The sequence below is a fragment of the Nyctereutes procyonoides genome, unplaced genomic scaffold (genome assembly GCF_905146905.1).
Source record: "Nyctereutes procyonoides isolate TBG_1078 unplaced genomic scaffold, NYPRO_anot_genome, whole genome shotgun sequence".
Lineage (NCBI taxonomy): Eukaryota > Metazoa > Chordata > Mammalia > Carnivora > Canidae > Nyctereutes > Nyctereutes procyonoides.
In genome coordinates this window covers 45,307,386-45,323,840 of record NW_026575133.1, presented here as the reverse complement: position 1 = coordinate 45,323,840, position 16,455 = coordinate 45,307,386, and the positions used below count along the sequence as shown (strand labels likewise).

General features: G+C 44.6%; 1 protein-coding gene and 1 long non-coding RNA gene across 6 annotated transcripts in view; one reads left to right on the top strand and one right to left on the bottom strand.

The window, feature by feature from the left end:
- The window catches only part of RHBDD1 (rhomboid domain containing 1), a 125,671-nt gene that overhangs the window by 92,638 nt on the left and 16,578 nt on the right, over positions 1-16,455 (top strand). The window lies entirely within an intron of this gene.
- On the bottom strand, positions 9,628-16,405 carry LOC129493829 (uncharacterized). Its single transcript, XR_008661218.1, has 4 exons — positions 16,354-16,405; positions 15,674-15,978; positions 12,861-12,963; positions 9,628-12,404 (listed from the first exon to the last, which is right to left on the bottom strand). It is a non-coding gene; the product is annotated as an uncharacterized LOC129493829 (long non-coding RNA).

The window sequence follows — 16,455 nt, the reverse complement described above, 5'->3', positions numbered from 1 at the left end:
AATTCCCAAGGCTCACTGTGTAGCCGGGTGCCTCCACATCATTTAGAGCTGCTAATAAATGAAAGTTTTTGCATCTTTCCAAGTGTCTTGATATTTACAAGTCTCGTATTTTACCATAGGAAGCAGCCTCCATGAGCATATTCATGTGTTGACAGTTCTAATTAATACAAGTAATTAGGCCTGACAGTGGAACCGTGAAAAGAAGACCCATTCATAAATTTGCTAATTATGTTACTCTGCTTGGAATTTAATCGTGGCCTCGTCTTTCATCATTTCTGTATACGGGCAAAAAGGCTGTCTTACTAAATTCTTCAGACTTTCACATTACTTCCAGTAAAGGAATTTTGTCAAGATGAATGTATCATTAGAACTTAATTCTCTAGCATGTGGGAAAGAAGTAAACGAGAAGCTGGGGAAAGCTGGGCAAGGAAGGCAAGAGAAGTCAAGGGCATCTATAGGTTTCTTTAAGTATCTAAACATTGTACTTTTCTGTGTACTTGGTTCGATGCCTTTCCTGAAAACTAAGTTGGTTTAGTTTAGGCCTTTGGAATATCTCTGGTACAGAAAATTTGAAGATAGTTTGTTACTTCAATACCCAGTTGAGCCCTCTTCTGTCTGATGTAAATGGCCTGCATTTTCAAGGAGCTTTGCTCTGGAGTAGGGTTTCTTTAACACTGTTGACATCTTGGGCCAGATAGTCCCCTTATTGGGGTGGTATGGAGCTGTCCTGTGCATCATAGGATGTTGAGAAGCACCTGTCCCCCACCCAGTGGATGAATACATCCTTCCCCCGAGTTGTGACAGCCAAAAGTATCTCCAGATACTGTCGACAATCTCCTAGGGGGCTCTCTTGCTTCCCCACCCTGCTTAGCTTTCTGGTCCTTTGTTTCAGTTACTGTCTTACAAATATTGCCTATGCCCTTGCTGCTCGGTCCTCCTTCCATCTGTCTGGAAACAACCACAGATTTGAATGAGCCCAGCCAATAGGCTTCTCAGACCCTCCATCTGCTGCTGAGTCTGATTGGAGACTCCTCCGACCCAGCAGAAGAACCCAAGCCTATTATAATACATGTCAGCATCCCTCCTGGCCTTGACTGCCCAGAGAAAATAAAATCCACCTGTAGGTAATGACATCAGTCTCCTGTCAAAACTACAAACTTGGGGTACCTGGGTGGCTTAGTCTGTCAAGCATCTGACTTGGTTTGGTTCAGGTCATGGTTGGTCTTGGAGTCCTGGGATCGGGCCCTGCATCAGCCTCCACACTCTTTGAGGAGTCTGCCTGAGATTCTTTCCCTCTGCACTTCCTCCCACGTACCTGCATGCATGCACTCGCTCTTTCTCTCTCTCTCTCCCTTATATCTTAAAAAAAACAAAAAACAAAAAACTACAAACTTACCTGTACCCATTCCCATACTTAACTCATCCCTCCTGACAGCTGGGTGGGGAGGTCTCTTTCTTATCATTGTTCTCAGGAAAATCTTTTGTTACTGATCATCCCTTTCTCCCTCTGTCTTCAGCCTGTCGGCCTCTACTGGATCCTTCCTATTAACATCGAAACATATACTAGCCTCTCTCCTGCCTCATCCCCAAAGAAAGAGAACGGTAACACAGCTGCCTTTCACTCACCTGCCACTTTCTTCCCTTGACAGCCTCCAGCCAGTTGTTTATCCCTTGACTTCTTCAACTCCGAATCTTGCCACCTCTTCATTTCATCATGGTATGGCCACCATTAATTAATCACCCAGCTCTAGACAAGTTCTCCAGTGACCTCAGTGTACTTAAAGCCTGGGATCATTTTTCTTCCCCACATTCTCCTACCAAAGCTAATCACCCTGTCTTGAAACCCCACCTTTTGCCTCCCTTCCCCCCTGATGCCCACTCCCCTGGTTTTCTGGCTGCTGTTCTGGCCTCTTTCCTTGGCAGGTGCACCTCTTTGAATTGACTTTTGAATACCAGTTTTCCTAATGACTTCATCCTAGGTGTTCTTTTTTTTTTTTTTTAATTATTTGAGAGAGAGGTGGAAAGAACATGAGCAGGAGGGGCAGAGGGAGAGAGAATCCCAGGCAGACTACACACTGAGCATAGAGCCCATGTGGGGTTTGGTTCTAGGACCCCAAAAGTCAAAATCAAGAGTTGGATGCTCAACCGACTATGCCACCCATTTGCCCCTAGGTGTTCTTTTCTTTTCCCAAAGCTTCAGTTACTGCTTATATGCCAACAACTTCCAGATTTATCTCCACAGCTCAGATCTCTTTTTAAGCTTCTGATATTATATATAACCCACTCAAGGACATCCCAAATACAGCATGTACAAAACCGAATTCATAATACCTTGCCACCTCCCTGACTTATTCCTCATCAAGTATTGTCAATAACCAAGTCCTCTGTATTTCTTAAGGTTTTTTTGTTTTTGTTTTTTTAATTCATGAGAGACAGATAAAGGCAGAGAAATAGCAGACAGAGAAGTCCCAGATGCAGAACTCGATCCCAGGATCCCGGGATCACAAACTGAGCCAAAGTCAGATGCTCAACCACTGAGCCACCCAGGCGTCCAATAACCGAGTCCTCTTGATGCTGATTCAAAACATGGCTCACATTCTTCCACTTCTTTCCATGTGCACTAGTCTGAGCCAGTGCTTTTTGTACCCAGAAGGTAGGTGAAGATGGAGAAAGAAGAGCCAGATCACATAGAGCCTTTTAGGCCAGTCAGAGCACTTTTGTTTTTCTCTGAGATGGGACCATTAAAGGGTTTTGGGCAGCAGAGTAACATAATTTAACTTTCTAAAGGATCATTTGGGCTGCTGTGTTGAGAATGGTCTGTAAGATAGCATAGTGGGTTGAGTGGTGACTCCCAAAAGACCCCATCCGAATGTGACCATATCTGGAGGAAGAACCTTTGCAGATGTAATTAAGTTAACAATCTCAAGATGGTGGACCCCAAACCCAATGACAGATCAGTCAATTGCATCAGTCCAGGCAAGAGAGGCCACAGCTCCCATCAGGTGCCTTGGAGGAGATGCAAAGAGGTCAGCTTCTGAGTACATTTTGAAGGTGGTCCAGAAGGATTTTTTGACAGAATAATTGTGATGGTAAGAGAAAGAAGGGGGGGGGGACTTAAGGTTTTGGCTGAGGGCACTGGGAAGTTGGAATTTCCATTAACCTGAACATGCAGAGAGAACAGATTTGTAGGGAAAAAACAGTTCAGTCTTGGACTTGGAGAGAGCGAGAGGATAATGAAAGCTCCATGTAGAGACAGTGAGGAGGTGGTTTATATGAGGCCAGATGACAGTTGTGTTTGGAAATATGTTTGCAAGCCACCAGCATGGCATAAATGGTATTTATATTCCTGAAGCTGGATGGAATCTCCAAGGAAGTGAGTGTAAATAGAGAAAAGGATCAAGGACCCAGTGCCTGGGTGTCCAACATGAAGCATGGAGAGAAAAGAAGATACCAGCAAAGGAAAGTGAGAAGAAGGGACCAGCAAAATGGGGAGAAAATGGAGAAGAGACAGTGGCTCCTTGAAGATAAGTCCAGGAGGAAGGAGTACTCAGCTGTGCCAGATGCCTCTTGTAGTCCTTGTGGGATGACGGCTGAGAAATGGGTCCTGGATTCAGCAAGGCCAACGTCAGGATTGACCTTGGTAACAGCTGCTTCAGGAAATGAACAGTTGCTGGTGCCATATAGATTCCACTTTTGTCTCTTGTTCCATCAGAGTTAGAACAGGGGTCCTGTGCTTTTAAAGGCTTGAGTTTCTTAACCCCCACCTCTACCCCTGATAATTAATGAAAAGGAACATGATAATTGACATCGGCTGCATTACTACTACCAGACTCCCCAGCCTTAGATATTGTTAAATAAACAAACCCCTGATATTACTCATCCTGGAGCTATAGTGAGTTGCCCATATGAGATGCAAACTTCATCACAAAGCAGTTTTTTGCCTTTGACTTAGACCATCTGGCCTTGAGAGTTATGAAATTGGTCTCTTCTCTGCCTATAATACCTGACTATATATGGATAGGTTCTCCTAGGAGGGGCTTGTCAGTAATTCTAGAGCAGCATCGTACAATAGAACTTTCTGCAATGATGGACATGATCTGTGTCTTCCATGTCCAGTGTAGTAGCCACTAGCTACATGTGCTAAGCCCTGCAAATGTACAGTAGTTCCCCTTTAACCTTGAGGCGTGGATGTCTGAGACCACAGGGAGTACCAAACCCTGCATGTTTTTTCCTATACATACATACCTATGGTAAAGTTTAATTTAGAAATTAGGCACAGTAAGAGATGAACAGCAATACTAATTTAGAAGGATTGCGACAATAGACTATAGTACAAAGCCAAGTGAATGTGGTCTCTCTCTCTCAAAATATCATACTCAGCCTTCTTGTGATGATGCAAGATGATAAGATGCCTATGTGATGAGGTGAAGTAGAATGATGTGATGTAGCCTTGGTCTACTGTTGACCTCATGACAATACATGGTTAACAGCAGAAGCAAAACTATGGATAAGTGGGGCTGCTGTAGTTAATACAACTGAGCAACTGAATTTTTATTTTACTTAATCTGAATCCATTTAAATGTAAATAGCCACATGTGGTTAGTGGCCATTGTCCTAATGCAGTAGAGCACAGTTTCTCAAAGTGTGTCCTGGGACTTGTTAGAAATAGAAATTCTCAGACGCTAAGCAGAATGCCCCATTCCCAGAGTTCCTGAATTAGCAGGTCTGGAATGGGGTCTGAGAATTTGCTTTTCTAACAAGTTCCCAGATGATGCTCTGATACTGGTCTGGAAATCACTTTGAGAAGGTGATGTAGAAGATGGATCACCTCTTTATGAGGCCCCCAGGTCCCCAAGAATGAATCCCATGCATGCCACATAACTAATATTTTAAGTCAGGACATCCCAAATGTACCCTCTGCACTCCACGAAAATCTTTCTAGCTACTTTCTCATGAGCTAGTAACAATAGTTCCTGGCTCACAGTAGGGCTCCTAAGTGTTTTTTGAATTACTAAAGAGATTTATATCCTTAGCATGGGTAAAGTGTCTAAAGTTAAGAACACTTATCCTGCCTATGACTTGCTGCATATGATCACTTTATGGCATTCATGATGACCTGTTAGTATACTTCTACTTTTGCAACCTATAATTCTGCAGCTTGTTTTAGGAGAAGCCATTGTTGGCATAATTGTTCACTCCGTATTTTGATAAATTTTAATTGTTACAATGCTGAGAAGGCAATTTTTGATAAGTATAGTATGCCCCCTGCAGGGGGCTCATTTGGAAATGTGTCTGTGAGAGCTTTTTTGTTGTCACATTGACAGTGTAAAAGTAGAAAAGTTGTAATCATCATTCAGTGCCTCAGGCTCAAGAGTGTTAACTGTCCTGCTCGCAGAGGATTGTCCTGTCCAGTGAGGAGAAACCAGCAACCTGTTGATAGGTGACAGAAATATCTCCTTGGTGAAATCATTTCCCCGTGAGCATGTAATCAGATTTACTTATTTCACAGGAGGATGGAGCACTATCTCTTCTGCTTTTGCGTTATGTAATTTAATTCTCCCAGTGAATATTTATTCATATGTAAGGCTAAGTGCTATGTGCCTTACAGAGATGTCTGAGGCCCAGGCCTGCCTGCAAAGAACTTATAGAACCAGCAGTGAGTTATAGAAATGGCTTAAGAATCATAAAATGATAGGAACAGAGAGGAAGAGTTACCTGGGAAATTACTCAAGTTTCAACCAGAGAAATAACCAGTGGGAGACATTTGTTAGGAGATTCATTGCAAGGAATTGGCTTATGCAATTGAAGGCGCTAAACAGCCAAGTCTGAAATCTGTAGAACATGCCTGCAGGGCTAAGTGGACTGAAATTCTCAGGCATGTGCGAAAGCTGCAATCCGAAGGTGGAATTTATTTTTTCAAGGAAATCTCAGCTCTGGTTTTAGGGCCTTTCTGGATTAGTCCCACCCAGAATCTCTAGAACAATCTCCTTTAAAGTCAACTGATTATAGACTTTAATCATGTCTTGAATACCTTCACAACAGCATCCCAGGTAGTGCTTGATTGAGTAACTGCAGACCGCAGCTGAGCCCAGTTGACACATTAAAAAAAAGACCATCACACTAGAGACTGAGTGTTCAAGGATCATATCTTGAAATGTGTGGCATTTGTTCCAGTCCTTAAAGAGTGGAAATTCTCAGATGTGTGACTAAAGAGAATAGGTCTTCCAGAGAGTACCACTATTAAATATTAATAAAAATGAATAGGGGTACCTGGGTGGCTCAGTCAGTTGAACATCTGACTCTTGATTTAAGCTCAGGTCATGATCTCAGGGTCATGAGATTCAGCCCCATGATGGGTTCCACACCCAGTGTGGAGCCTCCTTGAGATTCTCTGTCTCCCTTTACCCCTTTTCATCCCCTCTCTGCTCTCACTCTTTCTCCAAAATAAAAATAAATAAAAGTAAACAATAAAAGATACCAAGACAGGAATGTACAGTTGGTGTTAGCACACTGGCTGGCTAGTAGGTGCTCTACAACCTTTCTCTGAACCTGATCTCTGTTTCCTTATCTAAAAAGTGGGTTGAATACTCCTCATGACTGTCCCCTAGGGAGGAATGAGATGATATTTTAGGGTAAATTTTGGAATCAGTAAACGCTATGAATGTTAGGGTATTTTACAGTGGTGGTGGTGGTAGTATTTGCATATGAAGTTTGGTAACAAAGCAAAAAACAAACAAAAATCACACTCCAAAAAGGCTAGCCAGGTAAAACAGAGCCTGATTGTGGTGGGCTTTGTCTAAAATTAGCATCTTTAATTTGGGGAAGGGAAGAAGGTATTCTCTAAAGTTTGTTCCAAATGGATTGAAAGGAAATAAAAATATCTCTGTATACATAGCCATGCCCATTGTCAAAAAGACACCGTCATCGTTTGCTCTGGGCCTAAGACGACTCAACATTTTTTTACAGAAGCGGACCTCTATTTTTGATGCAATATTGGGGGTGAAGGAGAGTCATTTATTATAAACTTATTGAATACTTTGCCTAAATAAGGAAAAAAGAATTAAGCCATTTCCAAGAAAGTTGTTCCAAGTTTCTTAGGTAATGGCTCTTGTAGCCAATTGACTCAGTCACCAAAGAAAGCTCCAGAAAGGGACGCTACAGTGAGTACAGTTTGACACACTTTTTTCTCCTTTTTCCAGAGCTGTGCTCTACAAACCAAGCTAATTTTGCCAAGCAAGTTCCCCCCTAATTGTTCAAGCCATATGCATTTTGAAAGAAATTTAATCCATATGTTCCTGAGTCACTTACGCCTAAGTCATTAAAATGTTATTTTGTAAATGTGATTTCATGTTTGAAGTCGTAGTAAAGTATTTTTAGGAGATTTTCCTTCTTCATAACGCTAAATTTTTCTTGGTTTGTTTTCTTGTTTTATTTAAACACTGCACATCATCTTAACACATCCTGTGGTGAGACACAAAGGGAATCTCGAAGCCAGAAGGACGGTCTAGTCTAACACATTTGAAGCAGCCAGTTTTCTCTTCACACGAGTCTACAAATGTTTTCCTCCTTTAGTGTCTTCTCTTGTGTCCTGGGCTGCTTTGAACCTGGTCATATCCCACCCTAGCCCTCACCCACGCTGCTCCCCAAACAGGTGCCCATGAGAAAGAAGGGGGAAACCAGACAGCCTCTTATGATATATTTCTCAGCTCTGCTGCGTAATCCTTTCTTTCTGAAACTGAGTTCATTTTCCCCTTATATCTACTAGCACTGCCAGCTGGGAGGATTTAGGTGTTTCATAAAATGTCTACAAGAGAGAAGTAAAATTGAATTTAGGAGCAGTATGGCTTTTCATTCTTAGGGCAAATGAGTGGTGGTGTCTGCTTAGGACTGAAGCCAATTGAAAAATAGTTTCATGTTTTTCCCCAAAAACTTTTTTTTTTTAAACCCCTGTCTCTTTGAAGTCTTGTGATATGGACCAAGATTGGTCTATGCATGAAGCATCCTAGTTTATGTGTGTCTGTCCATCAGCAACATCTGTTGGCTACAAAAGGACACCAGAGAGGCCTTATTTTTAGGGTTTGGTAGAGATTTGTCTGTTCTGAGTACCAATTCTTCATAGGCAGCAGGTGCACAGCATCAAACATAGTAAGAGACATTTATCACCCAGAGGTCCCAAGATTTAAGGAGTTAAAACTTTACATGTCATCAGTTTGAACTTGTGAAATACTTTCCCATCTTCTTTGTTTGTTTTTAACTCAATCCCCAAAACTGCCCTGAAGGCAGTGGTTTCTGGCTTTGGGTCAGTTGTTTTTTTCATAAGGAAACTGAGGTTCAGAGAAGTTACTTTCTCAGATCTTTCACAAGGAGGTGGTGGTTGTTGGTATGTGCCTCTGACCCCACTAGATTATAAGCTCTATGAAAGGAGAGATGTTCTCTCCATCATGTGGGGATGTTTGAGGACCTTTGTGGGCTTTTACCTTTTGGAGCCCTACTTTGTGTCATTTCAAATGTGTTAAAACATTTGACTCTGTGCCTTTTTTTTAAATCCAAGGTGCTGAATTTTCATTTTTCTTGAAAGTTCTAGGTTCTGTTAGCAAGTGACCCACTAAACATGGCAGAAAGCTAGAGAGAGAGAGAGAGAGAGCCCCTTCCTTATGAAAGAAAGAAATACAAAGGGACTAAATGAGGAAGGGAGAAACTAGGATTATCTAAAGAGCTATCCTTTCTTCCTCAAACCTGATTTCACCCCGGAAAAGGGGATCCATTCTTATGTGGATGGTCACTGGGAATACTTGTTCCTCATGGACCTCTTTGGAGGCCTCCTGCTCTGCTTCCTCCTATGCTTTGCCATTTACCTAGAACTATCCCCAGTGGGAGATTGGTATTTATTTAGAGTAAAGCTCCATTGCCTTGGGAGTATTTCCCAGAGCAGTTCCTAGATGTCACCTCTCCCATTGACTCTTTCTTCCCCGCCCAGCCCCCTTCAGCAAGAACTTTTCTAATATTTTATATTTGAGTTATTTTCTTTTTTAGAGAAGGTGGTAAATTAGACCATGAGGAAATCAGCCCTAAAAGTTCTAGAGATTGTCTTTCTTGAAAACGCCAGGTCTGTTGTGATTGTCATCATCATTGTCATCAGGAGTGAAAACCAAATGGGAAGAAGGCTTTAGCTGCTTTGTTCATGGACAGAATTGCCACTGATCGTATCCCCCTCCAGCATTTCTGTGAGCCTTAGAACTGTTCTCAGGCCAATAGAGTATCCTGTCCTAAAATCATAATCCTGACTGTTGACCCATCCAGCTGTTCCCTATTGAGAGTCCCCTTTTCTCTTCAGGGGAACCATCAGGTAGAATGGCTGCTGGGCATGTACTGGACCTGAGGGCTTGCAGGGTCTGTGGGGAGGCCGCCTCACAGCCTCGCCACGCTCTGGCATCCTTCCCCAGTATCCGAGGCTTGAGGAGTGGCCAGAGTCAAAGATGCCATTTACACGGCACTGGGTGTAACAATCTGAATAAATAGTTAGGATTCCGACCGTTGTACGCCCAACACTCGAAAGTTCTAAACATACTTTGCTGTCAAATATAGGTCTGAAGTGTGGTTTGAAATCAGCTGCACCGTGTGCTCGCCATTAAACCAGGTTGGCGGGGAGTGGTTAGTTGAGGAACACAGAACTCTTTGAGGGGAGTTTAACTGCCCATCAACTGCATGTTTGAGTGTTTGTGGCCCAACATCAAAGAGAAGCTAGTGTTCTAACGGAGTTGGGTTATGTGTTATGTGAGCAAGAGTGGCAATGCCTTGTGGCCATCCGAGCCATTGGAGTGACCCCTTTTGCTGGAAGCCTTGTTGGAGCACATATGTTGTTTGAGCGCTGACTCATAGGCATGTGTGTAGTCAGTAGGAATGTGTAGTCAGTAAGTTCTAGTTCCAGAGTTACTGCAGGCTTACTGAGGGACCTGGGAAAGTCTTCTTAGCTTTTTTTTTTTAATTAATTAATTTATTTATTTATTTATGATAGTCACAGACACACACACAGAGAGAGAGAGAGGCAGAGACATAGGCAGAGGGAGAAGCAGGCTCCATGCACCGGGAGCCGGACGTGGGATTCGATCCCGGGTCTCCAGGATCGCGCCCTGGGCTAAAGTCAGGCGCTAAACCGCTGCGCCACCCAGGGATCCCTTCTTAGCTTTTTTGAACTGTTTCAGGATCTGTGAGACCAGGGGATGTCTAGGTGGCCTTGTTAGCTTTAGAAATTCTATTTTTTAATGTTAATGTATGTTTAATATTGGTTGTAGTGCACAGGTCTCATGGATGTGAATATATGTACTCATTTACACCATATATCCGTGTTCATCTTAGGTTTACATGGGCTCCTAAGAGAAGAGACTACCTTATTCGTCCTTAATCTAGAATGGTGCCTGACACACAGGTGGTGTTTTCAGGTAATGGTCATCATATAAATTAAGGAAAGCAGGGGAGGCAACGTGCTGACATTTCAGGCAGCCTCAGAAACTCTCGGGGAATTAGAAATTACAAACTATAAACCGAAATCAAGGAGATGAGAGAGATGAGAAGGAGCAAACTAGCTGTTCGCTCTCCTGGCTGTTACTGGCTGGTCAGACACTCTCCCTTTCGTCCATCACTGTGAGGGAGTCCTAGCACATGATCCACGTTCAGTGCCTCACTCCGCACCTGACACACCATAGGCACACAACAGTGTCAGCTATCACCAGTAGGAAGAAGAAGGTGAGTTTCCTAGTTTGCCAGAGGTTATCAGATGAGGTGGATCATCACCCAGTAGAACTGCAATTTGAGAGCACGTTTACTTTCCACCAAATTTTCCTGGACTTAACATTTGACTCCAGGACCTTTTCAGTGTCAGGCCCTGGAACGGCGGGTCTCTGGGTGCAGTGGTGAGCGTAGGCTGTGGATGTGATTCAGCTGAGCCAGGGCCTGGCCCCACGGTGTTGTGTGAGTGTTGCTTTTTTTGAGTCCTGAGGAACCAAATGGTGACGGCTGTCAGGTCTCTTGTTGGTTAATAAAGATGTACAGAAGGGACATCTGGCTGTTTGATTCTTCTATTTAGTTGAAAAATAAATAGAGGTTTACCCCGGAAGTGACATGCATAGGGATTTCCTTCCAAGCATGAGGATACTCTTAGTGACTGGTACCCATCACTGAGGGCAAGGTGGGGGTCCACTCCCAGCAGTGAGTGACCCATCATGGCAGTGGTGACAAGGGCATTGTCCTGTAATTGGAGTTGCTCCTGGAGGGTCCCTGGCCTTGCAGGTAGGTGACATGATGCCCCCTTTACCGTGTTTAGGCCATACATCTCTTCAGACTGGGCTCCCGTGGGTCGGCTGGTCTGATGGCTACATATGGACCAACAGCAGTGCCAGCTGCCCCAACTCCTTCACTGCTGTGACTCCATGGAGGGCAGGGGGGAAAATCGGGTCTCCTAGTCGGGGGGAGTTGTGTTTTTAAAGCTGCAGCTTATTCCTTTCCTTTAATTGGCAGTTCCATTTCTAACACGTGAGCCTTCAGATCTAGGCTTTTGTGGGGTCTCCGAGGGATTAATGTGGTGCCAGGAGGATAAAAGAGCATAAGGAGAAATGCTTTTTGACAGGACCAAGTGGAGTAGATGCCCCTGAGGCCCTCACTCAGGAGGGGTCATCTCCTTGAGGAAAGGCCCTTCCCCCTGGAGTGAGCCAGTTCTCGATTTTCCTGACGCTTTCTCATTTCCCCTCAGAGCCCTCAGAAGCCAGGCCAATCCCAGCTAGATAGCAGAAACTGTTGGTTAATCTCTTTCTCTCTCTTTTTTATTTTTAAGAATTTATTTTTTTTGAGAGAGAGAGGACGAGAGTGAGCATGATGGGGTGGGCTGGAGAGGGAAAAGCAAACTCCCCACTCAGCGAGGAGCCCAACATGGGGCTTGATCCCAGGACCTTGGGATCATGACCTTGAGCTGAAGGCAGACACTCAACCGACTGAGCCACCTGGGCTCTTAATGAAAGGCAGCAGTTTGGTGCAGAACAGGGAAGTCTCCTTGGATGCAAAGACACCGTCCAACGTTGCCTAGTGCAGAAGGGCATGGCCATGGGTGTATTTCTACACAAAGAAGGAGTCCTTGAAAATCTATTAGGCTTAGAATTTTCAACAATGATCTAAACATAGACTCCTCAACTATTGCCTTTTATCTGGGCACATTAAAAGTTGAGGTGATGCCTATAGAAACTACATATGATTTAGCAAATAGTTAAGAAGAGATTGCCATACACGTAAGTCAAGTTCCACCTCTGCCCACAGGAAGCAAGAGCTGAAAACGCGCCCCCAAGGGCTCCGCTGAGTGCGTCTGGCTGCAGGAGTAAAGCTGACTGAAGCCCGGGCGCTGTGTTCCTTCTCTAGGTCTGAGCAACAGAGAAAATACGAGAGCAGTCCCTCTAGTGCGCTCAGTTCAAGTAGTTAGCCTTTCCGCCTCGACTGGCATGGCCCACCTGACTGGTTACAAGTCTCAATTCTTTGGAGACCAGGTGCGGTGTGGATTGGAGCAAGGATGTGACCTCCTGAGCCTTTAGCACGAGGGACACTGTGAGGTGTCATAGAACTGGCCGCTGTCCCCTGGGGGCCAGCCCAAACATAGCTACCAGGCAGGGCCTGCAGGGGCAGCCTGTGCCCTCCGCTCATCCTGGATCTTGGACATAACCCCCACCCCCCGCCCACTTATTAGGCAAGAGAAACAAGGATGCCCAGTCACTGACTTCCAAACTGCAGCCACTGCGGCGAGCAAGGGATGGGCATATCCTCAGATCGTGATGATTTGTCAGGAATTACTAAGACCCACACCCACCCCACTCCAGTCTCACCACACTCCTAAAGCCCCTTCTTTGATCATGGCATCTCACTGGTGCAGAATGTGCTCAGATTGAGTGCCACCTCCACTTAAGCTCTTCTAGAACATTCTTCTCCCTGAAAGGAGGTGAAAAGGAACTGGTCTGAATTCATAGATCATGTTACCGTCTCATTTTGGAGAGAGGGGAGAAGCGAGGATGAGTAGTCGCCTGGTTCTTCGGTGTTGCTTGGTACAGGAACCGCAGGCCCGGAGCTCCAGGTAGCCGGCTGTGGGGTGTCTGGGGCGGGACTTCTGGCCCGGGGTGTGCAAGCAGCGGCGGTGAGCCTCACTGACCATGATGTCATTCTTGTGATTTTGTTTCCACCTGGTGGTACTGCATAGAGAAAACTTGCAGCTCCGTTCATGCAGCCACCCCACCTCCTGCCCCTTAAAGAGGAAGCATTGTCTTATTCTAAGGGGCCCCAAAGCAGTAGGGCACCGGCACAAGGCCCTATGTTTGGTACAAGACACAGGTTCCTACAAACTGGACTCGGAAAACAAGCCAGTGCTCTCCCGAGGCCCCTGTCTTGGGGGAAAAGGAGACTTTTTGTGGTTCTGCGCCTTTGTTTCTGAAATGAGGACCTCCAGGCACAGTGAGGTGAAGGGACCATCCCGAGAATGTGCATCTCTGCTTCCTCGGTTTGGACTTCTGTCCCCACTTCAGCTTGTGCCCCCTCCGTTTCGTTTTGTATTCAGTCGAGTCTTGCCTTTATGACTGCCTCCTCTTTTTTCTCTGTAAACATTAATATGAAGTATATTTGCTTTGCTTTTCAGCCTGGCCTGCCCTCTGTGTGTCCAAAATAGCCAGCTGGAATTCATGAGAATGTTATGTCTTCAGATGTTTATAATCCGAAAGAATCCCTTATGGGTTTTTTTTTTTTTATAATAAAACTACTTGGATGTCGGTATTTTATGTTGGAAAGGCGAGCCAAGTTCACAATGCAGCAATTACAATGCAATGCATTATGTATAATTTGTAGCGCGCCCCAGGAGCAATGGTAAACCGTGAAATGCCGTCCCGGCCTCACAGCATAATTAGCAGGATCAAACGCTGTGCAGAGAGAAGCACAATAGTTGTCGGCCGAGGTCAATAAAAGTAAGGAAAAGTTCTGATAAAAGCAGTACACCCCAAATTATATAAAGAGCAGCCCCTATATCAGGCTGCAAATATGTCAAAAGCCTTCACTGCTAATTGAAGAAACCTTTTGAGGTTTAACAGCTCATAAATTTGCACTGGGAATGCCCTATTGTTCTGGGGTTATAAGTCTTGTCTTTGAAATTTAACAGTTGTACTTTTATATTGCATTCCTCCAAGAGTACCATTGTAAACATGAAGGGTTTGCATTTTAACATAAATTTGAACAATGTGGTTTTAAAAGGGCTCGCCACATCAAAGGGAGGCTGTTTGGGCATGTTTTATAAATTCTTTTTTTTCTATAGTATTTAAAGCTACAAATGACTCATAGAAGTCTGTTCCATTTTTATCAGTCATGTTGGTATAGTGTCCTCATTGGGGCTTTTTAACTGTCCTTATTTTTTTCTGACCTAAGAGCATCTGAAAACAGGTCTAGGCCTTTTGCCAAGTCAGTTGCCCTTAATCTACTATCCTCAGACCCGTAGAAACAGTTCTGGAAACGTGGTTATACTTGGTCTAAATAGCAACAAGTTCTGTGCCTTTTCATGGTCTTTTTTTTTTTTTTTCCTTAGCTCAGAATATCCAATGTATCAACTTGCAATTTCTTCTTTTTTCATGTACCAATTACGGCCCCTCCCATACCCTCATAGCCTCCCATTTAAAAAAAAAAAAAAAACCCACAAATTTTTTTTGCTGAGCCACTGGTTAAAGTGAAGAAAGTTGGATTTTAAAGGGAGAGATGTGGGTGCTGGTGTCCAGAGCAACCTGGTGGTACAGAGAAAGAACACTAAGCTTAGATCCAACCCCTGGCATCCAGGCCATATTATTTGCTGGCTCTGAAGCCTCAGAAAATCACACACCTTCTGGAACCTCAGTTTGGCCATCTATAAAATGAGGACAGTAGTTACTACGCTGCCCCTCTGTCCCTCCTTCCCTCTCAGTCATGCATCTGTTTATTTATTTATTCATCCTTAGAGAAAGTGAACACAACCCCTCACTCCTCTTACCCACAGAGCTCACAGCCCAATGAGGATGCACATTCCTGAAATAATGAGTCCTGTCAAATTAACAATGGGGGCGTCATGTGCTTTGAAGGAAGGGGACATGCTCCCATGAGAGCCCAGGGCAGAGGACCTCATAGAGGGTTCAGGGGATACAATCCGTTTCCTGAGGATCCAGTGTTTGTGCTGGTTGTTGGAAAAGGATAAGCAGTGAGTGGGAAGGGATGGAAGGCAGGTGTCCTGGGCTGGGTACAAATTTTGGTGTTTATACTTAAAGAAAAGGAAGCCCTGGGCAGGCAGAGGATGAACTGGATCAGGTGCATGTTTTCCAAAAGCTCTCCCACAAGTGTGTGGGGAATGGCCTGCAGGAAGGCCAGAGAGAATGTGAGGAGATCATCTAGGGGCTCCCAAAACAGGTGCTCAGGCAGGGGTGGTGATGGGGCAGATGGAGAGAAATGGACGAGTTCGAGAACCGTTCAGGTTAAAATGACAGGGTTTGGTGATGTGTCACAGAGGGCCAGGTGAGAAGAGGGAGATGTCCAGGGTGACTAGGGTCTGGTATGTGTGATTAACTGGTTGTATGGAGGGAACATTCCTGGGATGGGGCTGCCTGGAAGGGAGGTTATTAGTAAAATAACAGGTACCACTTACTCTCGATGGTTTGGGGCCTGGCGCTGACAGCCTCTGATTCGTTCACTTCTGAGCACATCTACGAAGCCGATTTCTGCAGTTCACAGATAACAAAGTCAAAGGTCAGTGAGGAGGGTAACATGTCCAAGGGCGCAGGACAAGGAGCAGGGGTGGTATTCAAACTCAGGTCCATCTGACTCCGGGAAACCCTTCCCTTGCACTGTCCCCAGCAGAGCCAGGGAGCAGAAGGGCACTTTTGTAAGACACCAGTGTCCACTCCAGGTTTAACAAGGGAGGTGGTGTGAGTTATTCAGGATGAAATGAGCCTAAAAGAGAAAATAAAGAAGCCGAGTGTTAGGAACAGACAGTGGAGGGACCTGGCTTCTCTCTCTGCTGCTGTAGCTGCATCAGCTGGAAAACCACTTACCCTCCCTGTGCTTCTGTCTCCCATCTCCAACATGAGCCGATTGGATGCCACCATCCCAAGTGACCCCCCTCCTTGCTCGGAAAACCCATGATTTTTGTGGTGGACTAGACACATCTCATACAGAATCTCCTGTCCACACTCGATCAAAACTTCAGAGCTTCCTTAAAACCATAGACTGGCCTTCCCGTAGGAGCTTTTAATCTGTCCGTAGCACACACTGAGATACGTCCAGAGAGGAGGCTCAGAAAGCAACATACTCCCTCCCTTCACTTACATCCATTTTCTAAGATAGTTTTAGACTCCTCACTTGGCACTTCAAGTTCAGAAAGTTTAGTCCCGTGGTCTCCCTTAATGTTCATAAAGTAAGTTTTATTCT